Raw genomic sequence first — 13,626 nt, 5'->3', positions numbered from 1 at the left:
ATTTTGTTTTTGGTTTTGGTTTTTGAGACCAAAACCAGCTCTATCGCCCAGGCTGGAGTGAAGCGGCGTGACCTCGGCTCACTGCAACTTTCATCTCCTGGGTTCAGGTGGTTCTCCTGCCTCAGCCTCCTGAGTAGCTGGGATTACAGGCATGTGCCCACCACACGCAGCTCATTTTTGTATTTTTAGTACAGACAGGTTTCACTATGTTGGCCAGACTGGTCTCGAACTTCTGACCTCAAGTGATCCGCCGGCCTCGGGGTCCCAAAGTGCTGGAATTACAGGCGTGAGGCACCACGCCCAGCCAATAAGTTTTGACGTAAGTATATACCTATGAATCCATCACCACCCCTTCAACATTTCATCCAGTGTCTTGGTAATCCCCCCATCCCATCCCTCCACCACTATCGCCAGGCAACCACTGATCTGTTTTCTGTCACTGAAGATTAGCTTACATTTTTTAGAATTTCATATTGGTGGAATCATACAGTATGCAGCTTTTTGGTCTGCTTTGTTTCACTCAGCCTAATTATTTTGAGACTCACCCGTGCTGTAGCCTTCCTTTTATTGCTAAATGGTATTCTATTGTATAGATACACCAGTTTATTCATTCAATTGTTGGTGGACGTTTTGTTTCCAGTATTTGGCTATTATATAAGTAAAACTGTTATGAACATAATATACTCGTCTTTGCCTTCATTTCTCTTGAGTAGGTACTAAGAGTAGAATGGATGGATTGTATAGTAGGTGTATGTTTAGATTTTTCAGAACTTTTTAAACTTTTTTCTGAAATGGTTTTACCATTGCATATGTGAATTCCAGTTGCTCCACATTTGGTTTGGTCAGTCTCCTTTAATTGTAGCCATCCTAATAGGTCAGTAGCAGTATGTCATCATGGTTTTAATTTGCATTTCTTTAATGACTAATGATGCCAAACACATTTTCATGTACTTATTTGCCTTCTTCATTTTTATGAAGTATCTGCTCCTGTGTTTTGCCCATCTTTTAATTGCATCGTTTGTTCTTATTATTGAGTCTGGAGATTTCCTCACATATTCTGGATATAAGCTCTTTATCAAATAAATGCCTTGCAAATATTTCCTCCCAGTCTGTGTCTTATCTTTACATTCTCTTCACAATGTCTTTCAAAAAGCAGAAGATTTTAATTTTGATAAAGTCCAGTTTATTAATTGCCTTCCATGGATCAGAGGTTTTCTTTTACATTTTCTTTTAGAAAATGTATAGTTTTAGAGTTTGCATTTAGGCCTGCAGTCCATCTGGAGTTAGTGTTTGCATGTGATATGAGGTATAGATCAACATTTTTTTTTTTTTGCATATGGATGTCCAAGTGTTCTTTCGCGACTTATCAAAAAGACTATTTTTTCTCTACTTAATTGCCTTTGCACTTTTGTCAAAAACAAGTTGTCTATTTACTTATGGATTCATTTCTGGACTCACTGTTCTATCCCACTGACCTTTTTGCCTATCCTTATGCCAGTACCACATTGTCTTTAGTGTAGCTTTATGTCAAGTCTTGAAATCAGAAGGTTTTTTGTTTTTGTTTTTGTTTTTTTAAGACGGAGTCTCCTTCTTTTGTCCAGGCAGGAGTACAATGGCGTGATCTTGGGTCACTGTAACCTCCACCTCCTGGGTTCAAGCAATGCTCCCTTCCTCAGCCTCCCGAGTATTACAGGTGCCCGCCACTACACCCTGCTAATTTTTGTATTTTTTAGTAGAAACAGGGTTTCGCCATGTTGGCCAGGCTGGTCTTGAACTCCTGACCTCAGGTGATCTGCCTGCCTTGGCCTCCCAAAGTGCTGGGATCACAGTCGTGAGCCACTGTGCCCACAGAAATCGGTAGTAGTAATTCTCCAACGTTTTTCTTTTTCAGTGTCATTTTGGCTATTCTTAATCCCTTGCATTTCCATTTGAATTTTTGTATCAGTTTGTAACTTTCTACCAAAAAATTTTTTTGCTAAGATTTTGACTGGTATTACGTTGAATCCACAGATCCGTTTTGTTATAGCTGAACAATACTGAGTCTTCTGACCAATGAACATAATATATCTCTCCATTTATTTAAATTTTCTGTAATTCCTTTTAGTCATATTATTTTAGTTTTCAACAGACATATCTATCACATCTTTTGTCAGATTTTTTCCTAAATATTTAATATTTCTATAACATTAAAACATTTTAATTTTGGTTTTCACTGCTAATGTAGAAACACAATTGATTTTTGTGCATTTATCTTATATCCTACAGCCTTGCTGAGCTCACTTAGTAGTTCTTGTAACTTTTTTATGGGTTCCATCAGATTTTCTACATAGATGATTATTTTATCTGCAAATACAGTTTTATATCCAATTGGATGCTCTTTGTTCTTTTTCTTGCCTGATAACACCATATAGCGCCTTCAGTACAATGTTAATAGAAGTAGTAAGAGCAGATGTCCTGCCTTCTTCCTGATGTTAAAAGGAAAGCAAGCATTCAGTCTTTCATCAAGTACTGTATCACCTGCAGGCTTTTTGTAAATGTCTTTTATTAGGTTGAGGAAGTTTCCTTGTTCTTGTTCTGTTGAGTGTCTTTAAAGAGGGAAATGGGCTAACCAGAGGTAGTTAGTTAAGACTCAAAGGGCCAAGTGCCTTGTCAAAGGTAGAATGCTTAAGGAACTAAGCCTCCAAGTAGCCAGACCTGTTGGGAGTCTGAAGCAGTAACTCAAGAATGAGATAATGAATACTACCACTGATCAGTGTCAGCAGGGGTGAGGAAGAAGACACAGATCAAAAGATGTTTAAGCGGTAACAATGACACGATTTGGACAGAATAATTCCAAGGTTTCTGGCTTGGGTCACTGGGTAAATGTGGTGCCATTTCCGTAAAATAAAAAACACAGACATTCAGGAGCTGCACATTTGGAGGAACCAGTTTTATACGTGCTGAGTTTGCACCAGGAAATAGTCAGTATGCAATTAAATATAGATATCTAGGACACTGTGGAGAAGTAGGGGGTGGAGCCTGCACTTAGACATCCTCAGCTCACAGAGGCAAGTTGAACCACAGGTGAGAATGCCCAGTGATGGTGGAGCCACTGATGCAGCAGCTTTCTCAGTTACAGTGGTCACGTGACAGCCTGGTTCTGGCAACCACATTTCTCAAGTTAAACACTGTCCTAGTAGTTGGACACACAAAAAACAAAATTTTTCAGTTCTTTTATGAATGCCAATTGTAGTTAAATCCCTTAAACAGAAGAAGAAGACATAAACTAACAGTACTTCCTCTCATAGACCATGTGGGCGTGTCAGGGATAGTGTAGAGAGGGAGATTTCTTGATGTTGTACCCTCTCACCAGAGAGCCACACAAGCCTAGAAAGAAAAAAAAAAATGTGCCCTTAAGCCTTACCTTAATTTGAGAAAAGGCCAGGCATTTACTGGCATTTTGCTGGGACTTGCACAGTTGAGCAAGGAAGAATGCAAGCATAAATGAAGTTAGATTTCAAGCCAGTAAAAACTGGTTCTGAAGCATTTTTAAAAAGTAAAGTCTGCATGACATTAAAAACGGTGTTAAGAGTCCGCTTCAGCAAATCCCTGTATCACAGTTTCTGGAATAAATAAAGATGGTTTAGGAGAAGGGTTACTTACTAGAGTTAGAAAATTTTAAATGTCTTCTTACATTTTGTTAGGAATTACCAACTTGGTTTTAAAAGTTACAGCCAATTTTTTTAATGCAGACTCTTTTAAAGTCTGTATTATTATCTGGAAGACGTCTGATATATGATGGTGTTAAAATACATATTGTAACACCACTGATTGTTTTTCCTTTGGTCCTCTCAGATTGTCCCATCTTGTTTTTCCACTGTCCATACTTCTGCATGAGGTAAGGTCCTGTGTTAGGCACAGGATTGCTATATTTGTCATTCTGCGGACATTGGGTGCTAATGTCACACCTGAGTGCCTTTGCCCAGGGTCCACTCATCTATCTTGTGAACTTACTACTTCTCGTCTGAGAACCCTTTCCCATCCCCTCTCTCCATCAGGAAGAGAAGACGGAAGCACTTTTTTGTGTCACCTCTGCACAGAGCAGTCACTCTGTATTTCAATAATTTGTGTATTGTTGTTCTGCTCCTTTTTTAGATGAAAAGATTCTGAAGAATAGAGATCTTGAACATAGCATCGTGTCAAACGCATAATAGATATTCAGTAAATGGGGCCTGCCAAAGAGAGGGAGGGAGGAGAATAGAGTCTTTGAGGAGACCCTGAAGAATCTGAGCAGAAGGGACCTGAGACATAGGAAGACAAATGAGAAGTAATAGTGTCGTGGAAGCCACGGGAGCAGAGAATTGTAACAGGGGAAGACTGGTCATTAGTGTTCATTGCTATTGAGAGCCAATGAGATACCGAATGTCCACATTGTATTTTTAGGATCTGAGAAAAGATTTCCTCAGCCATAATCACACCACAGGTAATACTGCAAACATCATTACATATTGAGCGAAGATGTGTTGGCAACAAGAGGTGACTGGTGACCTTTTGGAGGGAGAAATCAATTGACCTGTTTGACTTGGTGATATCCATCATTCTGATATTCTATACTGTTGTTTTTTCCTAGTGGCAAACCCACTGATTAGTAGGTCATCTCAGTTGAAAACTGAATAGAGTTCAAAAATAAGAAATGTTAGCAGGATACGCAGTATAGCTGGTTCAGCTTGAGATTTGGGAATTAATTTGGTAAATCCATACAGGCCTGAAATCTTCTTGGTGGACCATTTCTATGGAGGTGACAATGAGAAAAATGGTTACAGTTGTAAAATTATGTTGTTCTCAATATAATTACAGCTATCTCACAACAAGCAAAATAATTCAGCAGTTCTATTTAAAAGCTGCCAATGGGGCTGGACACAGTGGCTCATGCCTGTAATCTCAGCCTTTTAGGAGGCCAAGGCAGGAAGATCACTTGAGGTCAGGAGTTCAAGACCAGCCTAGGCAACCCCCATCTCTACAGAAAAAAAGTTACCAAAATCCACAAGGAAAGCATGGCTACAAAGTGAGGAAATGTCTTTCTACAGACTGTTTGAACAATCTGAGGGAAAGAAGATTAAAGTCTTATTACCAGGAAGAATAAAATTTCCATGATACTGTAACATCGTTTAATATAAATTACACAACTTCTTGAAGGATAATAAAATAATTCAAAAGAGATTAATGTATTGGATTTATAGGGGAATAGAGACCTTTAAAAACATAATAGTCAGCCAGGCATAGTGGCTCGTACCTGTAATCCCAGAACTTTGACAGGCCGAGGCAGGAGGATCACTTGAGCCCAGCAGTTCAAGGCCAGCCTGGGCAACATGGTGAAACTCCATCTCTACAAAAAATATAAAAAATAGCTGGGCATGGTGGTGCACACCTGTAGTCCCAGCTGCTCAGATGGCTGAGGTGGGGGGTTTGCTTGAGCCTGGGAGGTGGAGGCTGCAGTGAGCCATGATTGCTGTCACTGCACTCCAGCCTGGGTGACAGATAGAGACCCTGTCTCAAAAATAATGATGATAATGATAATAATGGTCATTAAAACAGAAAATGTCCATTTATGTATTTAAAATTATTTATTTATACTATAAGTTTTGAAATTCCTCTTAGCCCAAAGTCTGTATCATCATTCTTCTGACCACTTGAAAAAAAAAATTCCACTTTGACTGTTGCTATACAGAAGGAGAGATGGACCTAACATTGTAATCTATAAATATTCTCATGTAGACAAACCACGCTAAATGTTCTGTGGTTGATTATCATTCATGTGGCAGCCAGTTTAACTCTTTTGAAAGAATGATTTACTTTTTCATGTTCACAGGTTTAATACTACTTTGAATAAATAAAAATTCTTCCTTGTTTACGTTGCTCTAATATTTTAACAATAGAAAAGTCAAGTTGTTCTCACTTTTCTCCATTAAAGAAGTGTGTTAAATGAGCTAGATCTCCATCTGTTTCTATTCTTTATGAGGGGAAAATGAGTTGGGCAGGAGAGAGATGAAGTTGGACACATCAGGAACTTCTCTTGCCTCTCTTAGGTCATTTAATTTTTAGAGGTTTAGAGGACTTGATGTACCTCTGAAGTAGGGTAGAGGATTTTTTTTCCTAATCGTAATTTAAATGTCAGGAATACATAATGCTTTTATCTAAAATGCATTTTAGTGTGAAAAAGCCTCAACATGGATACTTTATTAGTAATGCAGTTACTTTCTTATATACTCTGGGAAAAACTTTGAATTTTCTTGCTTTTTCTTTTTCATTCTGTGAACCTCAAAGACTTCCTGGCAACTGTTACACAGGGCAAACCTAGTTGAGTGAGCCAGATCACTCCTCAATCGCACAGTTGATGCAGTGAGAATTTGCTTGAAACCAATAATTGTTTTTAGGAAAGTAGAGAAAGACTTTTAATTCCTCTTAGATATTATACACATTGAACAATTGTTATGGTGGTATAGTTTAAGGCATGAACTTGAACTTTGGAGTCAGATAAAACCTGTGTTCAGATCTTCTCTCCTCTAATTCCTATGTGTTTGACTCTGTGTCTCAGCATCTTCATCTATAAAACAGGGTGATTAGGAGGAGTCAATGAGATAATCCACGCCAAAGGCTTCACGCAGAATCTGGCCAGTTTTAAGTATGCAGTAAATGATGGCTATTATTGTAATGCATTCTAGATGCATATGTACTTTGTTCTGTGTTTTCAGCTGGACTCTTAAAGACAAAGGCACACTATGCAGACATGCCCGGTGTACACTCTGTGTGATAATAATGCCTTTCCTTAAAGACTTCTGTTTCATCTCATACACGCTCTTATTTGGCCCCGTGATACCAGTGTGATGGAGAAAGACACAGTCACCGAAGAGCTTGAGCTTCTGCTTTCCTGATTGCCGAATTTCTCCCCGTTAGCACCCAATCCTTTGTGCCATAGGATTCTATCTTGCTTTATATTTGAAAATTAAACACTGTTCTTGAAGTTAGGGTTGCAGGAATGTATGTTTTTTCCTCCTATTATATCATTATCTCAAACTTTTAAAAATGCTTTTACTTTATATTTCCTTACTAGAAAAAAATGTATTGTTATTAGGGTAAGGGAGATTCAGGCAGTCTCATGGGCTTTTAGAAATGGTTTCATAAAAGTTACTCATTGTTTTGAAGTTCATGGTACATTTCAACTTGACTAAATTATTCTAGGTCCTGGGAGGGAAGTAGTGCAGATGATTCTCAGAATTGGTGAAATAACTTAATAATCTAATACATAAATATGATTGCTGGATTATAATTATAATTATAATAGCTGGATTATAATGGCAACTCTCAGTTGGGAATACTTGTAAAAAAAAAAAAATGCTTTTCTCTCCAGAAAATCTGTTGCTGAAAGGGCATAAAGAGAACAAAATCTGTATTAGTGTGGAAGTATATTCTCAATTTGATAAAAAGAACCAGCTCCTACATATCAACAAACATTAAAACGTATTTAGCATCTAGGAAACCAAAATAAACAATGATTTCCGAAATGACCCCTAAATTCCTTATAATGTTATATATCTGTTGATTCCAGGCACTGGGAAGAGAAAAGGCAAATCTCATCTTCTCACATTGCAACCAGACACAGCACGAAAGGGGTGTTGTGTGTATGTGACAGAGAGAGATTGCTGATGGACATGGGCATAGCCCTGAGGCATGGCTGGGGAAGATGAATTATAGAGTGATGATTTCTGCACAGTCAGTTAAGGAAAAAAGTGCAGAACATTTCCACATACGTAGAGCAAGAGGGAAGGCAGGAAAGGACATAAAAATGCAAAATCCAGGAGAGAGAGAGAGAGAGAGAGAGAGAGAGAGAGAAAGAAACTGGGTGACAGGACAAGCAGGAATCTTGAGTGAAGAAATGCTGGTTTTTCTTAGACCACCAAACCCAATGACCATTTTAGTTGAAAGCTAGGCAGAATCTACGCAAGGATAATAACATTGACTTTTTATTTGTGAGTGGAGGCCTGTCATTACTTCTATGGCTAAGGCTTGTTTTCTAGACCTCTGACTCCACTGCCAGGCAGTGGGAACTTCTGGAGAAGCTCTCTGCCAGCTGGAGCACAGGATGGAAGGGGTGGGTGGCAAGCAACAGCGGGTTCCCGGCACTGCTGCCTGACACACGCCCACAACCGGTTCCTTCCTGGTCATCACCAGTCATCTCTCATCTCCCTCTTCCAGCCAACTTCCAGTTGGTGGCCAGCCAAATAAGACATTGAATAAAGAAGGATGTTCATTCTGTGTTATGTGTATAGTTTGAAACTTAAAGGCATGAGGGAATGTAAAAATGCTTCCCCAAAACTGTTTAAAATCTGTAAGAGTTTGGGAAATGATACAACAAATTAGACTTGGAATTTACATAGGCATTTATTCTTTAATAGTGAACTGTGTTTGCTCTATGCACCCATGAAGATGAAATTTCATGCAGCCACCATTACACCACTTTTGTTACCGTCCACTCTGAGTCCCATCTGTTCAAATTCCCCAGTCTTCTGCAACTAATGTTTTTTTTTCTTTTTTTTTGAATCTCTCTTCCCCTGTGCTATTAACAGTAGAAAGGAGGGGCTACTTAGTAATTCTACACCTGTTCAAGTCCACGCCTATCAACTTGTTAAGCTTCCCAAACAAGTGCAGGGTAAAGCATGAGAACATCAGAGTCTGGGGCGGTGGCAGCTGCAACGGTGGCTGTGACGGTGGCTGCCACTGGGTTTGGCTTTTTGGATTTTTGTTCAGAGTCTCTAATGTATCCCCGACAATGGCGGTTGATGACAGCAATTTATTTTCCAGACCGAAGAACAAACTAAATTCATCTCAAAATGATTATAAATCATCAAGACGGAGTAGCCTGCCACCTGAACTACTCATAGGAAATGACATTAGAGGAAGACTTCAAAGAAACATTAAGAACTTGGATCCCATTCACCTGAGGCACCCGAAGAAGAGACCATCCATATTTCCAGGTAGGAATTGTTTACATTTATATCATCCAATTGAAACAAAACCAAACACACAGACACACACACAGATTATATTTCCCTTGTTACAATCAGTTGTTCATTTAAAATTAACTTGGGTTACATTCGAAGACTTTAAGTAAATAAACATGTTTGAATATAAAAGTTAGAATAATTGTTTGATCTGAAAGCAACCTATCTTCTTCCTTTTATTTTCTTTATTGATTGTAACATATTTAAGGACCTGTAAATAGGCAGCTATTTTATTACTTGTTGGTATCAGCAGGAAAGTGGAACTGCTTTGCTTGCAATCCTGAAGAATTCCATTGCTGTATTTCTTTCTCTGGCATATTTTTTTTGCAATATTACTGGATTGTTGGGTGAAGTTGATGTTTGTGTGCACCAAAAATTAACACCATTAAATACTCCAATGCATGTTTCAAATTCCTGTCTTGTATCAGAGCCTAAAACCATTTGTAGTAAAAAGCTCAACTCAACGGTGTGGATGGTAAAATGTATTAGAGCACAGGAGACATGGATTTCAGTCTTGATAGAGGGACTCTGATGTCTGCCCCAGATGTTTATGTGTGGATATTATAGATATGTAGATTGTCAGAGATACCTGTGACTGTGAACCTTAATTGAGCTATCTAAGTGATCACTGGAGAGTATGAATTATATAGCCAATTTGATTTTAATACTATCTGCTTTGGAATTTCCAGGAAAAACTGAAAGTGGTCTTTTTGTTATGGCTGATTGATTTATTGGAGCCTTCTTTATGGGGGACAGATGAGACTAAATTATTTTTTGGTTTTCTGTATTCATAGAGTTAACCCAACATTTGAGAGCTAACTCTATGAATGTAGGAAACCAAAAAATAATTTAGTTGAGTTTTACTTTATACAAATTATATGGACTACCCGAACAGCTGACTCTTTATACTGCTTCTGGAAAGCGAGAAGATGAAGATGATTTAGAGATATGGGACTCAAGGCCGTGAGCTAAAAATTACATTTCTTAAAGAAGCTGTTTTAATACATTTCTTCAGTTCAGTAATACTGCCCTAGTGTCACACTCTTCTGCAGAAACGAAGCAAAACTCAGCCTGGAGTGGGCCAGAAGGTGTAAGCGTGTAAGTGTGTTAAGGGGAAGGAGGGGGGATGGTATGAAAAGTGCTGGAAAGAGGAGCATTTGGGTGCCTGAAGTATTTCACAGAACACAGTCACTTTCTGCCTATTCACTTGGATCTCCTGAGGGTACCAAGGAGCTCAGGCCTGCTGTGTTTCCTAAAACTATGTGGTATGATGTACTTTCTGACAAGTTGGTTCACTAGTCCTTCTTCCAGAACCTCCTTGCAAGGCAGTTCTTCACCTTCTGCTTTTTCTTCACTTATTTTATTCTTTTTAAATTATTTCTGGATTCAGGTACATTATAATTTATCCTGCACTTCTCTGCCACCACGGATATAGCCCCACCCCCATGCTTCATGAAGGCTTCTTCTTTCCAAACAACTGGATCCAGGGGAATGCCTCACTCCTGCAGCCAGCATTCCTGCTTTGCCCTCCCGTTCTATAAGGTCATCTGGCCCTGGCTGGTAGCTATCGCCACAGACTTACGAGAAGGCCTCTTGGCTTGAATCTTACATAAGTTGTCCTTTCTAAGATCTTGAGTTGACATAATTAATTTGACCAGGTGGAGTTGTGAAAAGAGCACTGAACTTCAGGGAGCTGAGTCCTAGTCTAGACTATGTCCTTAACTGCCTGTGTATGTTCTCTAAGCTACCTCACTGACCCCTGTGACCCTCAACTATACCACCTGTTTCTGCTCTTTCTGTGCCCAGTACTCTCGTTAGGGGCAGCAGCAGGAGAGGGGCCCTTCCTACCCCTCTCCCAGCCTCTCCACCAGGGTCTCCAGTGGACAAGTTAGAGAGTCACCTGTCCAGACTTTGTGCAATACTTACTGGCTACTTGATTTCTAAATCCCCTGCTACCTAAACCACGATTCCACCGTCAGTCAGACAGGTTTCACTCACTGACTGATTTTTACAGTGGATGATTTAGAAACTCCCCTGGGCCATCAGTTTTCCCACAGTGCCTACGTACCACCTGAAAACAGAAATGCACACAGATTGTGATAACCATTCCCATTCTAGCTATGCAGTGGGACATAAAGAATGGGCATGATAGATGTAGAACCCAATGGTCAGATAAATTAAGGCACACATCAAAACCAAGACTCAGACCTTGGTCTTTTGACTCCAACACTGAAGCTGTTTCTACTCTGTTCCACTTTACTCCATTGTCAACTGTTATCATTTGTCTGATGAGATTCAAGACTTGAAGACATGTCAGTGTTCCAATCAGCTTTCACTCTGACCCTTATATACATACAGACAACTTTATCCTCTGCCTGAAGTCTTGTATTTTCAATCCTGAACCAAATTACTGATTGATTCATTGATCACTTCATTCACAGAATATTCATTTGGTTCTTACACTATGTTAAGGATAAAACTTCAAGGATCTAACTGCACATTACCCTTTTGTTCTTTTTACCCATTGCTCCTTTAGGGCCATCTCACACTGCAGATAGTTACCTAAAATGCAAATCCACTTGTTTCATTCTCTTGCATAAAATTCCTCAAAGTTACCACTGCCCTTAGGATGAAGTCCAAACTCTAATTTGAAGTACAAGAGATGCAAATTCTGGTCACTGCTTCCATCCCCAGCCTCTTTTCTAGCCCTCCTTCCGCTTGTGTTCCGACAAACTTAGCCACTTTCAGATCCCCATGGTCCTTCACGTTTGCAATTCTAGGGTAGGTACTGTACACTCTACCTGAACAGTTTCACCCAACCAGTTTCTACCTTGGCTTTGGGAGTCAGCTTGAGATCCCCTCTTCCAGGAGGTTTTCTTGACTCCAGTGTTTGGGTTGGGTCCTTTCTACATCATTCTAACACCTGTACTTTTCCCTGTCATAGCACTTATCACACTATATTGTCGTTGTCCGTTTACTTCTCTGTATCTCCCCACTTGCCAGTGACCCAGGAACCGTATCAGTCTTGTTAACCATTGTTTACCTATCACAATGCCAGGCACACAGTGTGCATTCAATAAATATTTATTCAGGTGACTCAAATCACACTGAATGGAGTTAACTCTTGGTGTACCTTGTGTGCTCTGGCTTCTCCCGGACTCTGTCCATGGCATTCTCCCTCACCTCCCAACATACAGACGCACACTACACACACACGCCCTGCATTTCTGTTAGGCCTTTTCTTCCATTCTTCCCCTAGTTAAAGGCCAAATCCTAGGCTTTCATCTTCTTCCTCTGACCTCCTTTAGTTCTCCTTGATGCCACCTCCTTGGCCTCGGGGCTGCATTATAGTAACTTTATGTTTGTGTGGAAACTCTCTGAAAACAGAGACTATCTTGGTTACTTCCTTGCGTGGCTCATTTGTCTAGGAGGGGGGAAATTGCACAAAGTAGGTGTCCTATCAACATCTAGTGGTTAATTAACTGATTTGCTGTAAAGCCATGTCAACTCCATGGAGCCTATCTGATTCTGGCTCCAAGAAAGAATTAGTTGATAGACAGAGATTGCCAAAGGGAAAGGTCTTTATACTGATTTTTATAACAATCTGAACTCCTAGTGGGGGGAAAATGCAGGTATGGCTTATCTTAGTGTGTCATTCATTCATTGTCAGGATTGTACTATATGCTGGGAACGGTTCTAGGCCTTGGAAAGAGAGCAGAAAACCAGGCAGTTTCTGGTTTAGGCTGATGGGAAAGAATTTTCCTAGCAGAGTACCTTGCATATTGCACACCTCAATAAATATTTCCAGAGTAAAGGAATGAATGACCCTCATGGTCACAGCAACAAATCTCAAAAGAAGAAATCAATATATTTTTAAGTCATATTTATATAAAAACATCAAAAACTAACATTTTGTCTTCCATTAAAAAAGCCTCAACAATAGAATGTTAGTGTGTGTTATTCGGCTGAGGTTCTATGGTCTTGGGTCTTAAGAGACCAGGCCTTAAGGGTCTAGGCCTCTGTAGGAAACAGGCAGCCTGGTCTCACGCTCCTTCTGAAAGAACTCCAGCAGCTGAGTTCACAGCAGTGGGCCTGGCTTGGTTTAAGGAAGCAAAAGAGAGAGAGAGAAGTGGTCCTGACACACACCATGCCCACAGACACGTCAGATTAAAATGAACGTCTCACCCTGCACCTGGAAAAAGGGGGACTCAGGCACCAGGTGTGATGGGTTGTTCATTCAGCACTCTTAAGCCAACAAGTTGGGGTGTTTAATCAGCTAGTTCTTATAATATCATACTGATTTTACAGTCATCTGTTGTGAAAAGCAAGGAACCATCTGCTTAGAGGAAACAGGCGGTTCCAGGTACTTCCTTGTTGCTTAGTCAGAGGACAAGTGTGATGAGGACTGTTCGTGGCCAAGAGGAGAAGAGGGCCCCAGCCAGGACTCGCATGGCAGGAACACCAGCATGTAGGCTAACGTTGCTTCTCGTTTTTAAGTCAAAATTCTATTCCAAACACAAGTTTTTTTCTCAAAATCCACAATCTAAAAACTTTACTTAAAATTATTTTATTTTTATAGTTAAGTGGA

The 13,626-nt window shown here is 39.8% G+C and overlaps 1 pseudogene; it reads left to right on the top strand.

Moving 5' to 3' along the window:
* Nucleotides 1-13,626, top strand: part of LOC105485990 (elongation factor 1-delta-like) — a 114,290-nt pseudogene that overhangs the window by 91,220 nt on the left and 9,444 nt on the right.

The sequence above is a fragment of the Macaca nemestrina genome, chromosome 16, assembly GCF_043159975.1.
Source record: "Macaca nemestrina isolate mMacNem1 chromosome 16, mMacNem.hap1, whole genome shotgun sequence".
Classification (NCBI taxonomy): Eukaryota; Metazoa; Chordata; class Mammalia; order Primates; family Cercopithecidae; genus Macaca; species Macaca nemestrina.
This window is presented reverse-complemented; position numbering and strand designations above follow the sequence as displayed.